Here is a 24,050-nt window from a genome sequence, read left to right on the forward strand (position 1 = left end):
CTCTCGCAACCTTTTGCTTTGTCGTGTCTTATGAGGTTCAGGGGTGCTGCATACATACAACTGAAATGTGTCATGCTTACTGTGGGCTATGATGGCATGTTCTTGTAGATGTAAGAGTGCAAAGAATGACACTTTTTAATTTGTGAGGTTTGCACCCGTTCAGATAGACAAAGAGAGAGAGAGAGAGAGAGAGAGAGAGAGAGAGAGAGAGAGAGAGAGAGAGAGAGAGAGAGAGAGAGAGAGAGAGAGAGAGAGAGAGAGAGAGAGTGAGGGCAACACAGGGTTGCGAGAGCAGAAGCAGAAGCAACAGAAAGAAAGGAGAGAAAACCAGCAGAGATGCCATCCAAATTGGATCCCTCGCAGATAGTGGAAGGGACGACATCGATCTAGGCTTGAGGATTCTGGACAGCGAGCTTGACGATAATGTGCAGGCCCTTCTAGTCCTTGCAATGTCCTCTCCTACCTTCTTGGGCGACAAGCCCAGAGGCCCGATCTTGGACGCCAATGAAGAGGCATCTCCAACTTCCCCTCCTGTTAAACAAACAAAAACCACCTCCTCATATTCTTGTTGCCCTTTCTTTATCATCATTGAATCTTCATCGTGGGTGCAAAACATACATCACTCAGCTTCATGTCTACCGTCTAGTGGAGTTTACGGGTGACTCCCTCAATGGTGACTCTAAATTGGAGTTGGACTAGAAGTAAGGGAGCAACTAGCACCGCTGCCCTTGTGATCAAATCCCTCAAGGAGCCCGAGCGCCATAGGAAGAAGATGAATGCATTTCTGCAGGTGCTGCTCCTCGCGGGTCTGAAATAGTAGCTATACGTGTTATAATCATTTCTCAATAACGAGTACTGTTGTGGTGGGCACCTGTGCTCTGGTGTGAACACATCCTTCTCTAAAAGACGAGAGAGAGAGAGAGAGAGAGAGAGAGAGAGAGAGAGAGCACCCGTTCACATGCTTCAGATAGTGTTCCCGGGAAAAATCAATTTCACAAACATCCATAGGGGAAAATTCTCAAAATAATGACATTTTTTACAATTAAACTCTATTTTCTTGAAATTTCAAGCCGGATTCTATCCTCTTTCCCTCCCTTCAATCGGTTGTTTTGAGTTTTCAATCGCTCTTGTGAGAGAGAGAGAGAGAGAGAGAGAGAGAGAGAGAGAGAGAGAGAGAGAGAGAGAGAGAGAGAGAGAGAGAGAGAGAAGATCCTACAAGGTAGTTTCGTTCCTGGGGGATTCACCATGGAAAACTTACCGCACCACGTAAGGGTAGGGGAGGGGGTTTTTTTTACAAGTTACATAAGCGTATAAGTTAGGGGTATCATATTTATTTGCAGGGGGGGGGGGGGGGGGTGAGAAAAGAGAAACATGAGAGGAAGCTTTTGTGTTTCAAAATCACGGCTTCCCAAAAGATTCTTCCCTCGAACTTGTGAGTCAATAGCTACAAAGATACATGCAAGAACTAACATTGCTTTGTATATAGTTCATTTGTTGAAGGATGAAAGCTATAAAGAGTTTGTATAGATGCAAATTTACATGGAGAACCTAACAAAACTTTATAACCATTCTTTTTGAGTAATTTAGATGGGTCAGAATTAGACCCACCCGAAGTGGATGAGTAGGTAGAGTGCAAGCTGAATGGGCACATAGTTTCAAAGTCAAACGAAGACACATTGAGGGTACATCGAGTTATCAATAGAAGTGGTTCCTTAATACGTTTCCAGTCACTTGCTACACGCTCTTTGACTAGTTTTAATCATTTAGATAATGTAAGACCTAAATTCTATTTGTAAGATAGTGATATGATAGTTTTTTGCATGGGTTGTCGCATAAGCGTAGAAAGGGGGGTCATATTCCCTAATATGAGTCGTATATAGGGGTTTTATCAAAGTTGTTTTCTCACAGGTGGCGTCCCGTTTTGTTTATAGAGTGAATCCCCTGGGGTTTCGTTGTGCTCACACGTTAGATTGGTTTTCACGAGGACTAAAACTTAAGTGGGAGAATGTGCAAGGTGAAATGAAAGAGAAGAAATATAGTCAAAGATCGAAGTAGACCTCATCAGCTTTGGTCCCTAGAAGTGAAAAGACTTTTTCTTGGAGATTCTCCAAGATCAACATTTTGTTGTAAAGATGTTTTGTATATGATGAAAATAGTCGGTGATACTGATATTGTTTCTCGTTTCTTTTTTTTTCTGAGAGAGATAGAGAGAGAGATCTAAGCATCTTCTCTCACTTAATAGCGCTCTTCCTAGTGGGCATATATGGTAGTTCTTGGTTTGGCAAGTCTCTATCATCTGCAAAAATTGGGATGTCAATACGATGCAACCCTTTTCCTCATCCAACTAGCAAGATTTCCTTACCACCTTGACTTGAGCAGACACAAGCTCAAAAGAGTTTGAAATTTGCCACAAACAAATTATGGCCTTCTAGACATTTGCTAGATTTTTCCAAACAATGATCCAAAATGGAAAGGAGTTGCATCTTTCATCTTTATGAACTAAGTTGTTCAATTGATCTATATTTAAGTTCCCAAAAAAACATATTTTTGCCAACAATGGTGACATGTATAAGGACGACTAGATTTGTATAATCATGATTAAGGAGCAATGGTGCTGACATTTATTGATTGGATTTAGAGAAATCTCTCTCTCTCTCTCTACAATGGTGACATGTATAAGGACGACTAGATTTTTGCCAACAATGGTGACATGTATAAGGACGACAAGATTTGTATAGTCATGATTAAGGAGCAATGGTGCTGACATTTATTGATTGGATTTAGAGAAATCTCTCTCTCTCTCTCTCTCTCTCTCTCTCTCTCTACCTCTCTACCTCTCTCTCTCTCTCTCTCTCTCTCTGTGAAATCTCTTTTTAGAAAAGAAGTATATATATACGTGAGAAACTCACTTGGCAACTTTGCTCGGTTTTGAACTTGTTCGGATAAGTTCGCTCGATGTTTGGTAGAACTCATTTTTAAGTAGAGTTTCTCTCTATGTGAGAGAGAAATAGCCAAGTATCTAAGTCTAAAATAAAATGAGAGGCCTAGGGTCCTATTTATAGTTTTTCAGGCTCTCTCTAGCTACATCTGACCCAATCACAAATGAATTAGAACCACTCTCTTTGGGAATCCCCCATCCTCAAGAAGGCACCATCTGCTGCTAGATCCGTGCCTAGAAGCTTCTGCTATCTCATCCCACAGCCTGTCTGATTCAAAAATTAGTTGTGCTAATTTTATAGGCTATTTTCTATTATTTTCATAAATATATGAAAAAATATATGGGAGGCCTTAGTAAAAGTCTATGCTTTAACACTAGGTTGGTAATGGGACACTTTTATGTCTTGGGACACTTTTATGTCCTGTTAAGTGACCATTTTCCTTGAATTATGTCAAGAGTTTCAAAATGGATTTTGAGGTGCTATCTATCTAGAAAGTTGTCTCATGAGATGAAAAAAACTCCACATTTTTTTGGAATATCAATTCCATCTTTAACATTGTCCTTGCACAACATTTCACAACCTAAACTATGTAAAAAAACTGGTCCTATTTTTGCCTTTTTTCAACTATACCACTCTAGAATTTATGTTGGTAAGGTCTATAATGCTAGAGAACTATCTTTAGTAGTCCTCAACATGTCTTGATGCTTCTAGGGAGAAATAAACATTAAAGTTGTAAGTTATGACCAAATTACAAAAATTGTTAAATCCTGTTTTTTAGCCAATTTTAGCTCTTCTATGATTTTTTTGGTGGATTTCATGATATCCAAATGCATTTTTTATTTTCTATGTCGCATATTGTAACATAAAGCTAATATTCCTTGAGTTTTGGGGCACCTAATACCCTATTTTGCATAGTATAGAACGATGGTTGATTTTTTCAATTATAGAAGAAAATGAAACATTCTAGTATATCAAGTATAGTTTTTTGAATATTGTTAGTTTCTTGTGACAACTACATGCATTTTGTAGGTAGTAACCATATCTAGTCATAAGGATCAAATTTGGCTAGATATTGAATAGTTTCTATGGGATTCTACAACTCATAATGTTGAACCCAATTTTTTCATGTTTGCTGTATTTAGCACTTCATCTTTGTCCCCAAGATTCCCCTTGGTAAGAGATGTATTATTCTTTTGACATGCTCCATGGCTCCTTATGAACATAAAGGACAATAGGGAACTAAGAAAACATGCATATATTATTTGTATTGAGCGTGGCTATAGAAACTTTGATGATAGGTTTGCAGAATGGTAAAAATTCAACTTTTTTGTACTTATTTATTTTGGGAAAACAAAAAATAGTGAGTGAGAAGCAATCATATGTTATGATCACCAACTCATTGAAGTTAACTAGGGAATTTATATCAAGTCCTACAAAAATCCCTAATCTTATTTTTGTGCAACAAAACGTAATAAATGACTGTTTTGATAAAAATGCACTAGTCCATCAACTTTGGAGGCTTGGTGTGACCAAAAGATGATAAATTTTACAAGTTTCTTATTTTTTCCATGTGTAGTAGGCCTTGAACTATAACCTCATGAAAGGATTTTACAAAATAAGTGGATCTACTATGGTTTTGGAGGTTTTTTTCAAAACCCTGAAAGGACACTTTTATGTCCTGTTAGGTTACCAACCTAGTGTTAATGATTATTGCAACCATTCAATTTTTCTTAGTAGAAAATTAATTTACATTGAGTCTTCTGGAGGGACTACCGGGTTCATTGTTTGTCCGAACTTAATTCTGAAAATTTATAGCCCTGGGTTTGATGTGCTTAAGATTCCAAAATACCATTTGTAATTGCTTTTGAGATAGTGTTTTACGTGTTTGTATGTCCAATGCTTTCTCGTAAATCTTTGAGTTCATTTCTCTGCAGCTAGAAAGGTGGAGACCTTACACTACTAACTCATGGACTTGAATGGCAGAGCATTCCAAGAAGGTTAATGGATATCAGCTAAAGTCCTATTTGAGTCGCCTTCTACCAAAGGATCTACTAAAGATCTGTCAAAGAGTGACCATCTCATGTAAGTTTTGTTGCATGAAGCATGTGTGTGAGAAGGAGACACACAATGAAAATATTTTTGAGGGACCCAATATCACAAATGACTCAGAACCACTCTCTTTGGGAAGGAAACATGGGAATCACCTCTTGGGGACATCCCTTGTTGTCATGGTGGTGGGACAAGGGGTGAGAGACCCCCCTCCTACCATAAAGGCCGCATGTGACAAGCCCCAAACTGGACCACTACGACAGCAATTGCTATGCATCATTGTTTGGATGACACCCTAGAAACAATAGCATCAACAATAGCCATGTCCACCGGTTCATGCCCAAAAGCTCCACCATGACTCACGCTCGCAGTGCCATGGTAAATCTGCCATCATTGAGCTCGTGAGAGCTCCAAGGGGATCTATTCCCTTTGTACTTATTAGGAGGACCACATGTTCCAGCACATATAATGTGCTTTGCTTCATTGGGGTAGCGCTTATGGGAAAATTGCACCGCTATGTGGTATCCATGGGTGAATTTACCCCAAGGTCTTCCAAGTTCACCAAAAAAAAAATGAAGAGTACCTTTTTTTCTACAACCTTCATATCTCTGCCGCTTGGTGCTCCTAGCATTGGTGAACAAGCATTCAAGCCCAAATCAAAGCTGATATGCTAGGCTTCAAATCCACCCAGTCCCTCCCCATTTTGCCTATCAGATAATCTCAACCAAGCGCCCCAAAACGGGAAAAAAAAGGCCCAACAAATGATCCAAACTTCAACATACCGTATGTTGGCATCCATAGCTACAATTGACATGCTGTTTTTTCTTATCAGCTCCACACAATTGATACTACCCTTGAAAATGATGTCAAACTCCAAAAACCTTTTGATACAGTATTTTTCCATGCAGTCAAACTGACTCAGAACCGATAGTCGACAAAACTTCATCTGGTAATATCTTGACATCCAAGACTTTGATTGTCGATCTCAAATGATTGAGAGGCTCCATAACTCAAGATCTACACATTTATCCACTGGAACCAACCTTGAACACATGTGATCATCTCTCCCATCTGTCTTGGATCTGCAACCATCTATAGCTTTCAAATTCATTAACTCGCAACCCGTGGCTTCGTTTGAGGAGCCCTCTAGACAATCTCTCTTAGCACTTGAAGTTCTACCTCACACCTCTGAAAATGCCATCCCATTTAGACCCTTTCTGGCTCCCTTCTGGCCTTAAAAACCATTTGAGGCATACACCTCCGTTGCTACCTATTGATAGCCGTTTTTTGGCTCTCCATATTTACCGTAGTGAGCCCCCTCAACCAAGAAAAATTACTTTAATACTATGGAGATATCCTCACTTGTTCATATGTATGTGTGTGTGGGTCTGTGTGTGTTATGGGACCTATTATTTTCATGGAAGATACCTCAAGTAGCTAGCTATCTATTTAGGGGAGACAAAAAATATATAGATAAGTATTACTACCAAGTTTGTACTTAATATTTCACCCTAATTTTGACCTAAATATTGTGTGCTTCTGTAATTATTTTAAAAATTTGTGTACATACCTATATTGAAGTATGGGTTTTTATTGAGCCTACATACGTCGATTTTTGACATTTTACCCTACATAATAATTTGCTTTTTTTTTTACATGTGTATGCTTGTATGGAAATATTTCAAATAATAATAACAAAATGGCTATAAATTAGCCTTGGTGTAACTCCACCCCAACACAAATTAAAAAACTAGTTTCATTTGTGTGAGTATATTTTTACTATTGTGATTTTTTCCTTTCTACAATTATTCTCATTTTCACTCTCATAAATTAAAACACCAAAATATTCATATTTTGATGGTACCCTTATAATGAGAGATTTTTTTTTACAAAAATTGATCTCTTTATATTTTTTCTACCTACATCTATTTTTATTTCATATTCACATGTAGATATTTTTAGAGACCTCCAATATTTGATTTTCTAAGTTGTATTATTCTTTTATATCATGAGCTCACCAATATCTTCACTTAGAGACCCACAAAATAAGGTCAAGAATATGTGGCATGCATGCATGCATTATGGGGGGCTTTCTCTTTGAGGCATTCAAAGAATCATCCAAAGAAGGACCCCACAAAGACTCTGTGTAGTGGAAGAAGACAACCAGTTTTGCAGAATTTTTAGCGTCCACTTCCTCTCCAAAAGCTGAACTTTTACCTCAAATGTTTTTATAATAATTTTTTGAGCTACAGTCTGTGAGATATGATTCAATTGGTGGATCCCAATCTGCCCATGCCATGCAGCCACACTTCCTCTTCCACTTTATCATTTTCCTCCTTTACACACACTTCTCCTCTCATCATCCCTATCTGTCTCACCTCTGTTCTTTGCACCATACTCACCTTGTTCCTGACCTTGAAGAATAAGGGAAACCATGAAGAACTCATTCCTCTTACACACACTTCTATTTCAAAATTGTTTTCTTAGTCTCATTTTTTCTCCTCCAAATAATTAACTTCTATAGAAATAATCACAAAATTCAGCTTCTTCTCTTAAAGAATGGCATCATGGTGATGTCTTACTCATCTTTAATCACCTTGGCTCTTAAGAAAGTTCAAGAATGGAGAGAAACCATGCCGTGAAAGCTAGTGGACCGTCAACAAGCGTGAAAAACTGGTCTACTCAAGCTTTTCGGAACATCAACATTGTAAGAAATCTATCTTTTCCTACCTCTCAAGTATTTATCTTTCTTATTTTTATTCTACATGGATACTCTCATTGTAAGTATCCAAATCCATTTGTAAATCGATAAAAAGTACCTTAACTCTACTAATCTACTAGCACTAACCCTTCTATGTAAATTCCTATCACCTCCACTTATCTCCTCTCTTTTATTTCTCTATCCCACAACCTTCTTGATAGTTCTAAGCAATAAAATGGATAAAATGCTGAAAATATAATCCATCCATGGTTAGATCAGTAACCCTAGTCCTCAAAGGGCGATGAGCCATAAGAAAGAGTGCTATGCTATAGATTTAGAAGCCAAGCTCAATCTCTTGAGAAGGAGCTCTTGAGTGGAATGTCATTAACTTATGCACATGCATGTGTTTCACTTAGGGGTGTGATTAACAAGGGAGTTTTATGCCATTTAAGACAGAGTAATCATTCAATAGAGAGTAGGAAGCCTTCATTTATCCTACCAATTGTAAACACACAATTTTGATGAATCAAGGAGGTGGATTTGGACTAAGCATGGCTACCTTATCTCTCTTTCAACATAAAGTCATGGAGAACAATGATGTGATGTAAGTCTCTTGGTGTTTTCTTAACTTAAGGTCTTGATAGCTTGTTTCTGGTGTGTTGTTATTGATTTGGCCATAAATCCCACATACTATAAGAGGGTGACAAGGTGGAGAGGACTCCCTTGGCCTTAAAAGAGTGATTGGGGGGGATTTTCTTGTGATTTGTTGTGATGTAATTTACTCAATCTATGTTGAACAAAATGCTAATCTCACCTTGTTTGGTCATGGCTACTTTGTGAGCAGGTATTAGTGCAACAAGCATTTCCTCTGTGTGTGTGTGTGTGTCTCTCTCTCTCTCTCTCTCTCTCTCTCTCTCTCTCTCTCTCTCCTTTGTGTGTGCATACTAGGTTTCCTTGATCATAGTCATTATGTTTCAAACCAGACCAATTCTTCTCTCTCTCTCTCTCTCTCTCTCTCCCCTCTGTGTGTGTATACCGGGTTTTCTTTATCATAGTTGTTAAGCTTCAAAGCAGCCCAAGCACACACACGCATGCTCTCTCTCTCTCTCTCTCTCTCTCTCACTACATGTCCTAGTTTTCATCCAACACTAGGTGGTGCCCCAAATTTTTATATAGTTTGGTTGTGGGTTTGGGTGTGTTTGTTTGTTTATTGTTTGGGTGACACACTTTAGGTGCATCACTATATATACACTGATGCATGCTTTTCACCCCCCCCCCCCTCCACCAGAAGTCATCGCTTGAACATAGCTAGGAAGAAAATGAAATTAAAAAAATAAAGAAAATAATTTTTTCCATCTTGGAAGTTGAAGCAGTTCAACACTATTCGGGATACCGATGTAGGTGAGAGATTGAAACTAGTCAAGAGGGGTAGTCCTCAACAATCATTTGATTTATGTCCGTCATGGAAAATAAAGAAGCAGATGGTTCTCAAAGAAAACTGTTTTCACAGGAGAAGGTCTTTCTCCCAAATGCATTTTTCTATGCTCACATCTCGACACAATTGCAAGCTCGCGCGACTTATGAGCTCTAAGTGGAAGATCTAAAAGGGCTTGACGAGCTTTGTGCTCAAAAATGCATTCAAGGCTTGAACAAGTTTGGGATGCTACCCTACGGAAGGGAGCCTTGAAGATATTTCCACCTTTGGCCGTGGGAGCTAGCCCATGAGGAGCATAATATTGAAGAAGAAAACGTTTTCTTAAGCTGCAAGCAGGGCTGTCACCTTCCTCCCTTGTGCTCTCAAGGGGCCGCCACCCTAAGCCTTAGCCTCCCTCGCCTCCCTCTCTCCCTCTTGCTTGGCACCACCACCCTCCCTCTCTCTCTCGTCCATTATAAAAAACAACACTCTCTCAGTCTCTCATACACACGCTCTCTCTCTCTGTTGCTTGGCCGCCACCCTCGGCCTTACCCGCCCTCTCTCCCTCTTGCTTCGTGCCACCACCCTCCCTCTCTCTCTCTCTCTCTCTCTCTCTCTCTCTCTCACTCTCTCTCTCTCTCTCTCTCTCCCCACCCCCCCGCCTTTGTCATTAGCCAGCTCATGGCCAGTCTCCCTCTTTCCCCCTCTCTTGAATAGCTTGATAAGCTACACACACACACACCTCCTCATCCCCCTCTCAGCCCCCCTAGATTCTCACTTTCGCTCTCCCCCCCCCCCCCCCCCCCCCCCCTTTCTCTCTCTCTCTCTCTCTCTCAACACACACACATACACGGCTCTGAGTAGATATCTGACTCTCAAGGATGTGACATCCTTGAAAGTCCTCCATGTGGCGAGTGTGTTGACCAATTTAGCCAGTGCAGCAGGTCATTATTTCGGGCACTTGAACTTTCCACCCCTTGCACAAAGGGCGCATGCTCAATCAAAAAGATGATTAAGCATCTCAGCAGACACATAACTTTGTGACATTCAAACAACATGCCCACGGACAAAGGCGAGGACTTAACCATTAGCATAGAACAATTGTTCATCCACAATCTTGAATTCAAACAACTTTAATGTTTAAAAACCCGGCGGGGAGAGGGATTGTTTTACATTTTAAAATCCATCTGGTTGCCGGTGAGCGGGACCCGCTGCCACGTTGACAGAGAGTTTAAAATCTAGATCAACCTTACATACACACCCTCATCCTCACAACCCCCCTCTCGTCTCTCTCTCATTCCCTCTCATTGCTCTCTCTTGTTGAGTGCTCTCTCTCTCTCTCTCTCTCTCTCTCTCTCTCTCTCTCTCTCTCTCTCTCTGCACACACACACACACTCATTGCTCTCTCTCTCTCTCTGTACACACACACACAAACACTCATGGACTTGCACACATGCACCCTCCCCCTCACACCCATTTGCAACTCTCTCCCACTCCTTTTCATTCTCTCTCTCTCTCTCTCTCTCTCTCTCTCTCTCTCTCTCTCTCTCTCTCTCTCTCTCTCTCTCTCTCTCTCTCTCTCTCTCTCTCTCTCTCTCTTTGTCGACCGCCTCAAAGCAAGAAAAAATTTGGTTTTCTTTTTTTGATTCACACACAACTAGCCCACATACACACACCCAGTAATCAAGGCACATCCTCCCTCTCAACCTCTCATCACCACTTCCTCATCTCTTGTATTACCTACGCACACACACCACAAACATTATGCACTCATTTTTAACATGCACTAAATGCACAAGATTGTGATGGCCCAAACGACAATCAACACAAAGGAAAAAGGCAATATTGGGATCATGTAAAAGGGCATCTTGAAGGAAAACAACAAAGCCAATCACATTTGATCGGGAAATAACAACGATAAGCGCCAGATCCATGTGCTTGGTCCCATGCGTCTAAGATAAGATCGGCACTAAAATATTCTATTGAAATGTCCTCTATTCGGATTTTTAAAGGGAGAAGAGGTCACTCTCAAGGGATCACAATCACAAGTAAGTAGTCACTATACCACTAGAAGCTTTTAAAGAAGGAGGGTATGATAGCTATCACCATGCTGATGATCATTAGGCATCCACTATGAAACATTGACAATAGCTCTCTCTCTCTCTCTCTCTCTCTCTCTCTCTCTCTCTCTCTCTCTCTCTCTCTCTCTCTCTCTCTCTCTCTCTCTCTCTCGTAGCATAAAGGTGTAGTATGAACAATATTTAGCACATAGCACCGTACTTCCCATTATGGAATCTCATAGATCATACCAGTAGTCTTAACTGCATGACACGTCATGTACTTCACTAGCACCATTGGGGAAGCGCTATGGAATACCCAGTTCTTGGGTTCTAGATGGCGTCGTGCACCATGCGGCCAAGTAATTTGAATTCACTGACAATAAAGCATCCTTGTGGGCATGCCAGCATGAATGGATATGCAACGACAAGAGATTTCTTTTTTGTAAATGACCATCTACTCTATTTGTAAAATATACGCATGCATTTGATGCTTGTGACTCATGAGTTTTGATGTGATATTTGGTGTAACGTTTGCAGATCTCTATCTTTCTCTCTAACTCCTTATCTCACACTTCTGCTACACATGTTGTTGTTGTGGTGGCATGTGCATAATGTTTTTTTAAAAATATACCTCACTCTTAATGTTTTTGATGTGTGGGACCAAATGCTACAATGTAGTTCGTGTGATATATGCGAGAACGAATGCCATGGTTGCAGGCGTGTACATACCTTATGAGGTAGGCGAGGTCAGAAACGTGGAATCATTGCATGTTCTACCACATTAACGCATGCCTAATTTTCTTTAGGAATGTACAAATGTCAAGTGTTTCGAAGTGGCATGCTCATTTTGCCTAGAAATATCAATGTGGGTGATCTTGGCAAAAAATAGCAAGTTTCATGCGCATGGATAAAAGATGTGTCTAAAGTGCTTACCCAGTGGGAAAATAATGCTCAATATGAAACTTGAGCCCAATTCAAATTTTCCACAAATATAGGGATTTTTCCCAGCTCGTTTGGGCATTTTACAGACAAAAGGGAGATTTTTTGGGAGAAATGGCAAAAAATGGTCAAAAATAGCCCAACAATGGCTCAAAATGCCACATCAATGAGGTTTCGGTTGTTTCTCAGCTAAGGGGGAACTTGTAGAGCCAAGAATCAACTCATTTGGGCATATAAGCAAGGAGATACAATCATTTCAATAGAGGGTGCTAGTGCGGTCCCGTGCTGCTTCCACTACATGTTCGAGGCTATGAGGCCTCTAATTAGGGTTTCTCCTCCTCAAATAGCTACTTGGGATTATCTAATGAAGTTTTTAAGCTTCTATTAAATGGTCACAATGAAGAATCTAAGCGTCAATTTAGGGTTTTTAATAGGTGAAATGAGCACTGCATCTGTGCAGTTGGGGGCGAGGCTACACCTTGTATTCACACACACAAGAGTTTTGAGTTAGTATTGGTTCTTTTTCAAAATGCAGCTTTCATGGCTGGAGTATTTTTTTATTTGAGTGTGTTTTTGTCTTTAAATCATCTACGCCTTGCTTGATTTTCCTACGAATCCTCACAGTGAGAGGCTTGACGCTTTCCTAGTCGCATTGTGCACTTCTTGACACATTTTTGGTGAACCCGACGTGTGGGTTCAAAATCTTCATTGAAGGTATCAAAACAAAGTTTTAAATCTATGGAGCAACAAGAGCAACAGGGGGTTCGGTTGGATCCAGTCACAATGCAAATGTTTCAAGCTTTTGTGGTGTTTATGTAGCAGCAGCAAGCTACGGAAAGAAAGAAGCTTTGCTCAACCAAAGCGCTTCAATATGTGGTGCATAAAATGGACCAGTTTAAAGGTAAAGATCTAGCAAAGTAACTTTGTGGATATGTAAAGTACATGGAGATTCATCGAGTGCCCAAAGCAGAGATGGTGCAAAGTTTTGAACCAGTTGTGGCTCCCAAGATCAGAGAGCATGTAAGGGGAATTAAAAATGAGCATGGAGCAGCTTGGGAAGCATTGAAATTATTCTTAAAAGAAGATTATTTCATGGAAGAATCCAAAAGGGCGACAAAGAGGACTTTTTTAGAGTGGGTAGTTCGGCCAAAAGAGGGACTTTTGCTTACACAACTGCTAAGGGAATTTGAACGCTGCTATGAACAACTTTCAAGGAATGAAAAGGCTACCCTGAACTAAGAGAAGACAAAGCTATTTTTGCAGGCAACAGGTAAAGAGATTGAAGAGAAGCTAGAGTTACTACATGAGGACAAAGATGTTGAACAAGACTTAAAGAACCATTGTAATGAGGTCGAAGACACCATTTTAGTGCTAGTTAAGCGACAACTACGAAGAGACAAGATGATAATCAGCCCTAATCAAGTCCCAAGCGTTCCTGAGATTCCTATAGAGCCTATGATTGTGGTTCCAAAGAGTGAAAAATCCATCCTAGATGATATTGTTAAAGGAATGCAAGAGCTAAAGCTAAAGCTTACAAGGCTAGAAGAGAAGGGGCAACCATCACATCCACCTACAGGGCAACGATCTCATTGCAGATAAGGTTTTGTAAATAGATGCATATGGTGTGATAGTACTGACCATACAAGAAGGGATTGTGAAATTTTTAAAGATGCTTTGAAAAGGGGCTTGTTTTCTTTAAAGATGGAAAAATTCACTTAAGTGAAACAAGTAAGCTCTTCGGAACAAACTTTGGCAAAGAAGGGATGAAGAAGCTAGTTGAGGACATGACTGAGGCAGTCGCCTATGGGTTGAAGTTGGAGCCTATAAAGCAAAAATGAGTCAAGGTAGAAGAAGAAGCTGCTGGAGCTATATATGGCTCACTGTACTCAACTTGGTCTCACCTATATATTTGTATCTTGTCCTCAATATGAATCTATCTTTGGGAGCATACATGATGTGTCTCTTGTCTCGTCTCTCTCTCTCTCTCTACATCTCAACATGGTATCAGAGCAGTAGAGATCACGCGCCGATTCAATTCATGGTGACAAAACAGTATGTGTATGCGATTCGCATGTAAGATTCAAAATTGCTACAAATTTTATTTTTTGAGGATTGATTCTTGGTAACTGTGGTTGTTTTGTGTTAAGAAGAATATGATTAGTGTTTTCTATGGTTTTTATTGCTAATCGATATAATAAATCATTGATTACGTTTTCTTGTCGATTTGTTTTTAGACACCCTGAACTTCGTCTCAATTTTTGGGGGTCTTTTGCTCAAAATTTGGAGAAACGAGAAAAGCGCGATGGAGCGTAGCGCAATGGCAATTTTTACCCAAAACTTGTTCGTCTCCTGAAGCTCTTCATTTTGAGTTGTAGGTTTGCATCAATCAGAGTTAACAGAAGAAAGTTATGTTGTTTTTACTGCAAATTAAGCTTGACGCAGCTTTCTTCGTCGTGCGTCTTCGTGAAGCGTTCGCGATCGTTTTTCTACTTTTGGTGTTAACTTTTTCGATCAAGTTTAGCTTTATTCATATTGTGGCCGTCAATATTGCATCTCAAGTCACTCTATTTTGAGGACTCTCGTCTCACGTCACTCTATTTTGAGGACTATTTTATTATTGACATCTCCTTTTCCCTGCTTTTTTGAATAACGTCTTTCACATCTTTAGACGTGTATTGAGCATCCTTCTTGTGTTTATCGTTGATAGAACACAGTCATCATATTTCTCTCGTTCTCAATTGCAACCTTCACCATATATGGTGTGCTGATTCTCCGATCTTATCTTATACATCTTCTCGCAACCAGATATGGCTATGACTATTCTCGTCAATGGCTTTCCTTCTGGCTAGCGTTATGTTCCTCCTTTCCAAGGCCAAGGATTTCTAGGGTGGAAAGAAAAGATGTTGTTAATTCTTGAAGGCGATGCACTCTCTGATGTTGTCCTTGGAAATCGTGTTTGTCCGCCTCAGCCTATTGATATTGATCATGATAACGTGCTTATCACGGAAGGACCTATATTTGAAGATTGGAATTTTGCGTATACGGATTGGCAACGACGTGATAAAGCAGCTCGTCAGTATATTATTTCTGCTCTTAATGATTCTCTTTTGCTTGATATATATGAGCTGCCTACTTCCCATGATGTATGGAAGTACCTTATCGCAAACTTTTAGAAGAAATCTGTTACAAAAATACTTTATTTGAGAGGGTTGCTTAACAAAACAATATGAATTTGGTACTGCCATGACGGGACATATTGAGTCTTTCAAATCTATTATTAATCAACTTTCTCTGCTGTCGGTGATCCTGTTCCACAAAAGCAGCTAATTACACTTTTCCTTGATACGGTGAAGGACTCCTCTTATGATAACATTGTTACTATTCTCTCTAATAAAGATGGTCTTGATATCGACCAAGCCTGCATGTCTTTAATTGAATACTCTCAACGTCAAGAACGACGTAATGCTGGTCATGATACAACTATGATTTCACAAGAGGAGACTGAGTCACAACAGATGGAACGTGTTTTTTATGCTCGAAGGCACCCGTTTCAAAGAAGAAACCGCAGAGGTGGCCGTTGTGGTAATATTTTTTCTCATCTCAAATTTCCTAGTAAGCAATGTTCTTATTGCAACAAAAATGGCCATACTGAAGATGATTTTTGGGAACGTCAATATGATGAAGAACACAGTATTACCACGAAACAACCACGTTTATCTAGAGACTTTGCTTCTTCTTCTTGTGAATATTGTGGATGATCTGATCATCCCACTCATATGTGCTATAAGCGTCGATTTGACACAAATCGTAATAGAGCATATGCTACTGAACATCGAAACAACATTGTACCAGAAACAAGATTCATCCTATGTTCAGTTGCTCCAGATAGAATACTTCATGTACGTGATGGATCACTTTTTATTGTTGATTCTGATGCTACAGGAAATATGACATATCAGTCTAAGTGGCTCCATAACTATCATCCACTGCCAGTTCAACGTGTTGTTTATCTTGCTGATGATACTACTTGTCAAGTAAAGGGTATTGGAGATTTATATATTGGTACCTTATCTTATTCCACTCGAATTTTGTGAGGAGTATTACATGTACCAGATCTTCAACGTAATCTTCTTTCAGTTGCTAGACTTGTTGATCTTGGTCTCTTTGTTTGATTTGATCATACCAAATGCCGAATTGAGAAAGATGGACAGACTATAGCCACTGCTCCTCAAAACAGTAATTTGTTTGAACTCTCTCTCAATGATGCTGTAGCAAATGTTGTTACTGCTCCAGGTGATCATGATTGCAAAGTATGACATCACCGTTTTGTTCATGGTGATTTCTCCAAACTCCTTGATCTTCGGCGTCGTGATCTTGTTGATGGCATGGATCTTAAATCTCATCTCCATATGCGAATTTGTGAGTTTTGTGCTCTTGAGAAACATAATCATAAACCCTTTCTTCTCTCAAATAAAACTCATTCTCATGACATATTGGATCTTGTTCATACTGATATATGTGGACCTCTACCTTCTTCGAGATCACAATATCTCTAATTCATTACTTTCATTGATGATTTCTCACGGTATACGACTGTATTTTATCTATTTTCAAAAAATTCCACAAGGCTGTGGAACTTCAAACTGGTCGTCACCTTAAGAAGCTTCGTAGTGACAATGGAGGCAATATGTTTCTCGAGAGTTTGTGAATTATTGTGTTGATAGTGGAATTCATCATGAACACACTATTCCATATTCACCTCAACAGAACGGCGTTGCTGAACGAAAGAATCGCACTATTCTGAATGTTGTAAGATGTATGCTAATTCATTCTGGTTTATCTCATGTTTTCTGTGCTGAAGCTACTTTGATAGCAGTATTTATTCAGAATCATCTTCCTACTACTGCACCCTCTGGTAAGATACCCATCACAACATGGACAGGTGACATTCCTTTTGTATCTCATTTCAGAACCTTTGGATGTATTGCTTAAATTCATGTTCCCAAAGAAACACGCACAAAGCTTGATGCTCCTGGTCTTAAAGTTATTTTTATTGGATATTATGACACTTCCAAAGGCTACAAATTCGTGATGCTACTTTTAACGAATAGCTTATGGGAGGCTCATGGTCCATGGATGATTTTGATGATACTAAATCATTGCTTCAGGATTTTCCATTTCTTTCAGATGATGAAACTCTTCCTATAGAGAAACTTTCCTCTTCACAACCATCCATTCCAAATGCTCCCAATGATGATATTGATATTTTTGTTGATCTACCTATTGATTTTGAACATGGCTTATGTCAAATTTATGATGATGATATTGTTGATAATGCTTTTTCTACTTCTGAAGATCCCGTTACTTATGATGAAGCTATCTCTTCACCACAAAAGGATCAATGGAAAGAGGCTATGGAAGCAGAGTACGATTCTCTTATCTCTAAAGGTACATGGATACTAACTAAATTATCTCCTAGTCCTACAACTATTAAGTGTAAGTGGGTGTATCAGACAAAAGTAAAAGCAGATGGATCTTTTGACAAGTTCAAGGCACGTTTAGTTGCAAAAGGTTACTCCCAAGTAGCTGGTGTTGATTATCAAGAGACCTTTTCACCAGTTATTTGCATTACAACTGTTCGCATTTTATTGGCATTTGTTGTTCAATTTGATTTAGAATCTCATCAAATGGATGTGCGAACTTATTTTCTTAACGCTGACTTGGAAGAGGAAATTTATATGGAACAACCAGAAGGGTTTGCTATTCCAGGTAAAGAAGACCTTGTTTCTCAACTCCATAAGGCACTATATGGTCTCAAACAAGCTTCGCAAGCTTGGTATACAAAATTTGATCTTTTTCTCACCTCTAAAACGTCTACCTCGACATGGCTTTGTCAAGGAGGATGACAAAGCTTTAGAAGGGGGCAGTGTTGACGAGCGAGCATCAAAAACATGCATTGTGCTTCCATTGATGTATACACACATGTGTATACGTACCTTTCTTGTATCTATGGGCTCTATGAGATTTCTAGCTTGTATTTGTGAGTCTAGGCCTTTTATGCACATTTGGGCGGTCGGACACTTCTTTAAAAAACCCTAGGTATAAATGTCAAATGCTACAATGTGAAGCTCATTGTTTGGACATCTAGGGTTGAGAGTAGAAAAGAGAAGTGGCAATGGAGATGGAGCTCCTGTCTCACATTGTAGCTAGCATTGAGTTGATAATGCAAAGCTATTTGTCTCTCTATGATTCTCTCCCATATCTCTATGTGTTGTGATGTTTAGACTTGTGATTATTAGTCTCTAATTTCATCTAATCATTCTCTTCTCTTGCTAATTTCCTCATGTATTGTGCACTTTCTTCACGTGTGTGCTTGATTAGAGTGTGTGGGTTGAGGCAATGGCATTGCATTTCTCTAATCTTGGCTTCCATATGCTTGTGTGGGAATGATTTTATGTGTGAATGTTAGTCATTAGTGAGAGATTATCATCATGTCCTTGAGCTTGTGAGAGTTAAGTGATGGATCAAGGTGTGTGCGCAAAGATCTTCCCATCTCTTCTTGCATTCCCTCTTCTCTAATCACTAACTCCTACTCTCTTATTATAGTCCTCAATCCATCACATTTGGTGCATCCATACCTCCATGCAGTAGCCAGGTTCTAATCCACCAGATTGATATTATGCTAAGACCGCCAATAGAAGTGCAAAATAATTTTTTAATTTTGAGTTTTGTCGCTATAAAAGCTTGTTGTAGGTTGCCCATCTCTCCTTGCTAGTTATGACTTCCACTACAGTCTCAGAAGTTTGTGAAGATCTGATTGTGAGAAGGGAGAAGGTACTCAATACTTTTTGATGAAAATTTTTCTCTACTCCATCAAATTCTCTAGTTTTCTTTCAAAACCATTTTCTCAATCACACTTGTCTATGTGTGCTTATAGCAAGCTAACCAAATCTATGTTTCTTGCTATTATCTTTGAAATCCCATCAATAGCTAATAAGCAGCAGAACCCCTGCAAGTTTCTTTGGAGAGAAACTGTGGCAGACCATCTCAAAGATATGTGGGTAAGTATAAACACAAGACCTCTTTATCTATGTGTTGAGAGTACATTGATCTTAATCTCAACAAGTAATACTTTTTATCATTATTTTGCATAGATCACAATTGCTAGATGGTTGTCTTTGCTTTTAGTTATGCCTTTTCTAAAAACATTTCATCAGGTAATGTCCTTTGCACTTTGTTCATTTTAAGAGTTGGAGTTTATTTATTTTCCTATTAAAATTCCCTTGTAAATAAGTTTCCTTGGAATATAATTTCACCAAATAAACATAATTTTACCAAAGGTGATATATATACATGCCTAGTGTTTGTTTTGTGGGATTGGTGGTATGTGTGATTCTGAGCGTGTCCTTCTCTTTTGTGCCTTGTCTATGTTTTGTCATCTCTATTTTGTTTAGGAACTTTTTGCAATGGAATCAAAAGATTTTTCACAATGTGATGGTGACTCATATGCTGGTTCTCAAGTTGGTAATGACCAGCTACCTTACTACGTTGTTCCATCACCGATGAAAGAATGCCTTACTACGTTGTTCCATGCCTACCCTTCTGACCATGTTCCATCAAGTACTATGAAGAAAGTAAAGAAACCACAAGAAAGTTCCACCGTTACTACTAAACCAAATAATGCAAAGGATGGAAAGGAGGCAAAGTCAAAGTGGCATGATTACTGGGTTGAGCATTTGATTCACATAAGAGCATCAACGCACGACGAGTTCAATAAACCATCAAAGCAAGGCATCATGGGGTGCACCATGTAATGCTGGTTCTCAAGTTGGTAATGACCAGCTACCTTACTACGTTGTTCCATCACCGGACTCAGCTTCCTTCTACTTTGTTCCATCACCGATGAAAAGAATGCCTTACTACGTTGTTCCATGCCTACCCTTCTGACCATGTTCCATCAAGTACTATGAAGAAAGTAAAGAAACCACAAGAAAGTTCCACCGTTACTACTAAACCAAATAATGCAAAGGATGGAAAGGAGGCAAAGTCAAAGTGGCATGATTACTGGGTTGAGCATTTGATTCACATAAGAGCATCAACGCACGACGAGTTCAATAAACCATCAAAGCAAGGCATCATGGGGTGCACCATGTAATCATGATAATGTATAATGTGAGTTCAAAAATAGGGATTTTAAAATGAAAAAAAATAGGGCAATTTAACAAAGATACATTAAAATAAAGGGTTTTCATATTCAATTTTGGAAAAAAACCCTAAAATAAGGGGTCATTGTATTCATCAGACATGTTAAAAGAGGGGTTTTGTTAATCTCCCGCGAATGCACGTTATATAGGGAGGTACCAAATGGTGAACCCCCCGAGACCAAGGCATCAATCTGTGGAGCAAGATTTCAATCCAAGTTGGTCTCCATGTTTGTTGACTTTGACAACAACAACGAAGCGTGCCAAAAAAAATGGGGACAGGTCTATGATGACTACATGGGAGACAAGGCTCAAAATAGCATTTCAAGTAATGATAGGAAAATGTTGTGCAAATGTTTACGATTTTGTTGATGAGTACATGCATAGTAGGGATCATGTATCTTTCATGAGCCATGCAACATCCTTGCCTCTAGAGCAAGGTGTAACAGGGGAAGAGTTGAGTCTCTTATGCAAGGAGGAGGGCTCCAAAACTTTGTGATCTAAGAGACTTTGGAAAATGCAAGACCAATCCATCTTGCACCTTGTTGAGTGTGGTAAACATTTGATCAAAGAGTTGAAGGAGTCGAGGGAGCAAATGGAAGCACTTGAAAAACAAAAGCTAGATATTCTTGCAGCATTGCAAGTCAATCTTGTTGAGCTTCTGGAAGAATCTAGGAAGAATTGGTAGGATGGATTTTCCACAGACTTTTTTAGTAACACTTGTTTCTGCTTTCATTTTCATCCATACTTATATAATTTCAGCTTTGACTCATCTCATGAGTACTACTTTCAAAGCAGCACCTATTTCAGATTTATCTTGTCAAGATTATTTATCTTCAGCTTTGGTTTCCAAAGTATCTAAGTTTAGTTTTTCATCCACCTGAAAAACTTGTTTGAATGAAGACTAATTTCAAATTTTTCTCATCATGGGTATTTGTTTTGAATGGACACTTAATTATTGAATTTTTCAATCAAGATCACTTATTTACTTGCTTTGGTACTTCTAAATATTTATAATCAGTTTGTTACCAACCTAAGTGCTTAAAAACCATCTTCTCATCAACCTAACTTGACTACTTAGACCACTCTTTGTTAGGCTACACAAGATATCCATGGACAAGGACCAGAATTTGGCTATGAAAAGAATGTGTGTGCTACTTATGTTGGAGGTCGCAGGATCAATGAATAGCCATGCTTCAATTGTGAGGGCATGGGTGCATTTGGTGCAAACTGTTGGGCACATCAAGTCTTTTTTGGATAGCATCTCAACTCGCAGACAAGATCATGAATGGAAGGTCTGATGGGATTTTGCACAATCGCAAAACTACCTTGAAAGTTTCTTATTAGGGTCATGGTCAAGTCTCATGTTCAAGCGACCTTTACGAATCATCATGGAAACTTTTGAGTACTTATGCAAGATGGTGGCTCCACAAATGAAGAAGAAAACATTAACATGTGAAATGCTATAACCCCATCTAGAAGAGAGTTTCTCTTGCGGTTCACACGCTTTCCAGTGGATCAAACATTGAAGTGTTAGCAGGCATGTTAGTCATGGCTTGTAGTACAACTACATCTATCATTCTTGACTTCTACTCCACCATACAAGAGTTGGTCTTTATAATCTAGACAAATTTTGGCCATCCATGGCAAGGATGACACAATTAGTAGTAGGCTTTGAAGCTCTTTGAGGAATACTACTTGTTGTGGTGAAATTGATGGGTCACATATACCCATCATAGCACCAAAATTTAATCATGCTGACTACTTCAACACAAAGGGATTTCACTCCGTGTTGCTGCAATTAACAGTCTCTACCAATTGCATGATTTGGGACTATGATGTGGGATGGGCAGGTCAGTCCGTGATTCAAAGAATTTCTCTAGGAGTATGCTGGGAAAGAGATGTCAAAGAGGAGAGTTGGGAGATTACTGCTTGGTCGATGATTGCACATATCTAGCACACTCCTACATGTTGGTCCCATTCGAAGGAAATTAGAAAGGCCTTCCTGAGGATAGGTATTATTGGAACTTCATCTAGCCAAGTACACACATGCCTGTTGAAAGAGATTTTGGCATGCTTAAGGCTCAGTTTGATATCTTGCTTAAGCGATGTGCCAAGTGTGGTCGTTGCTTTTTGGTGCTACATAATATTTGTCTAGTGCATCAACACAATTTTGACAATGATTGGATTGTTGAAGCAGAGTAAAACCTTCAGAGTGCTGACAACATAGAAGAACAGAGAAGGACAACTTCCACTAGCTTAATGGAGTTGCATGCAATCCGGCCATTGACAAATGAGGAGTGTATTGCTCATGGTCAGGCTAGCGATGTGCAAGAAGAAGATTGTGATATTGTCATGGAAAACAAAGAAGACGACATGGATATTGAAGAGCACATTGAAAAATCAATGAGTGCAGCAGATGGAAAGAAGAAAGCGCATGGAGCTATTCAACGTGAAAATTTGCTACAGCACTCTTCAAAGAGAATACTAGGAGGAATGCAGTAATTGTGTTTGGAGATTCATTGGAGACTAAGGACGGCAAAGATCAAGCCTCGTCATCTGATGATGAAATGTATGGTTGATCAACTGAATTTTTTTCTTTTTCCATTTAGTATGGGTACTTTAGATTGTGAGTTTTGTGTTGCAATTTTTTGTGTCATGGCTGAGGTACAACAAGCTTGGGCACTTTTACAAGTTTCCATGTCCTTTGTGATTGTAGCATTTCATATGTCAATGTAATTTCTAGGTTGCATGTATGTATGGTTGAAATGTTGCAGGCCTCTTTCTGTTAATGAATGAAGTCAGTGACGTCTTTGTGCATAGTTGGTTGTGGTTCCTAAGCTCATTTGCATCTTTCCCACTCTTGTTGAGACCACGCCAATTACGTATTCCCATGGATATGCACACATACATGGAGGGGGGAGAGAGAGAGAGAGAGAGAGAGAGAGAGAGAGAGAGAGAGAGACAGAGAGAGAGAGAGAGAGAGAGAGAGAGAGAGAGAGAGAGATGGGGAGGAGCCGGAGAAGAGAACCTTGCAGAAGAGGCGGAGAAGTAGGTGATCATGCAGGCAAAGCGGCAATTTGTGGACTTGGTATTCTCAAAAGAGCAAATATTTGTGGAACATGTAAATTTGCCAAGGCCGTCGTGGCCACATGATCCATCACTTGATAAACACTCCATACGATCTTGGAAAGTCAAAGCAAGCCAATCTATGCTTGTGGTGTTCCAATTGAGCAGAAGAATGTGTGGTTTCCATGCCAAGAAAACAAGAGAAGGATCTATTGCGATGAAGAACATTGTTTGCTTGCAACCTAAGGCATTCATGTCTTGGGAAGGATTGAGCTCCTTGTTTGGAATCATATACTAATCACAATTATGGATCTCATCTATGTTTTTTTTGCACTCTTTTTCATAAGCCATGCATGCAGTGCTACTCATTTGCAAATTAGAAGAGGATTTTGCCTTTGTAGCATTGCATCCAAAAAGGAGTATGATGGCGGAGTTGGGGAAGTTGAATGCAGAGTGTGCAAAGTCATGTAGGTTTATGGATTGAGGTATGTATTGAGAGATCTACTTACACTTTTAAGAGTGCAAGGCAAGGGAATCATAAATTTTTGAACTTTTTAGGCATTGTTTAGAGTAAGCAAGAGACTGTGTTTCCCCCCTCCTATATCAATCTAGTGTATGGTGCATGGGAACCACTGGTCTGTTGACTTGTCAACATTCCGCTCTCCGTCTACTGCTTGG

The 24,050-nt window shown here is 39.4% G+C and overlaps 1 pseudogene; it reads right to left on the reverse strand.

Annotated features, from left to right (window-relative positions):
* Positions 1–37: 37 nt before the first annotated feature.
* Positions 38–23,741, reverse strand: LOC147451963 (uncharacterized; annotated as a pseudogene).
* Positions 23,742–24,050: the final 309 nt, after the last annotated feature.

Source organism: Adiantum capillus-veneris, chromosome 8, assembly GCF_014529385.1.
Source record: "Adiantum capillus-veneris isolate H3 chromosome 8, ASM1452938v2, whole genome shotgun sequence".
Classification (NCBI taxonomy): domain Eukaryota; kingdom Viridiplantae; phylum Streptophyta; class Polypodiopsida; order Polypodiales; family Pteridaceae; genus Adiantum; species Adiantum capillus-veneris.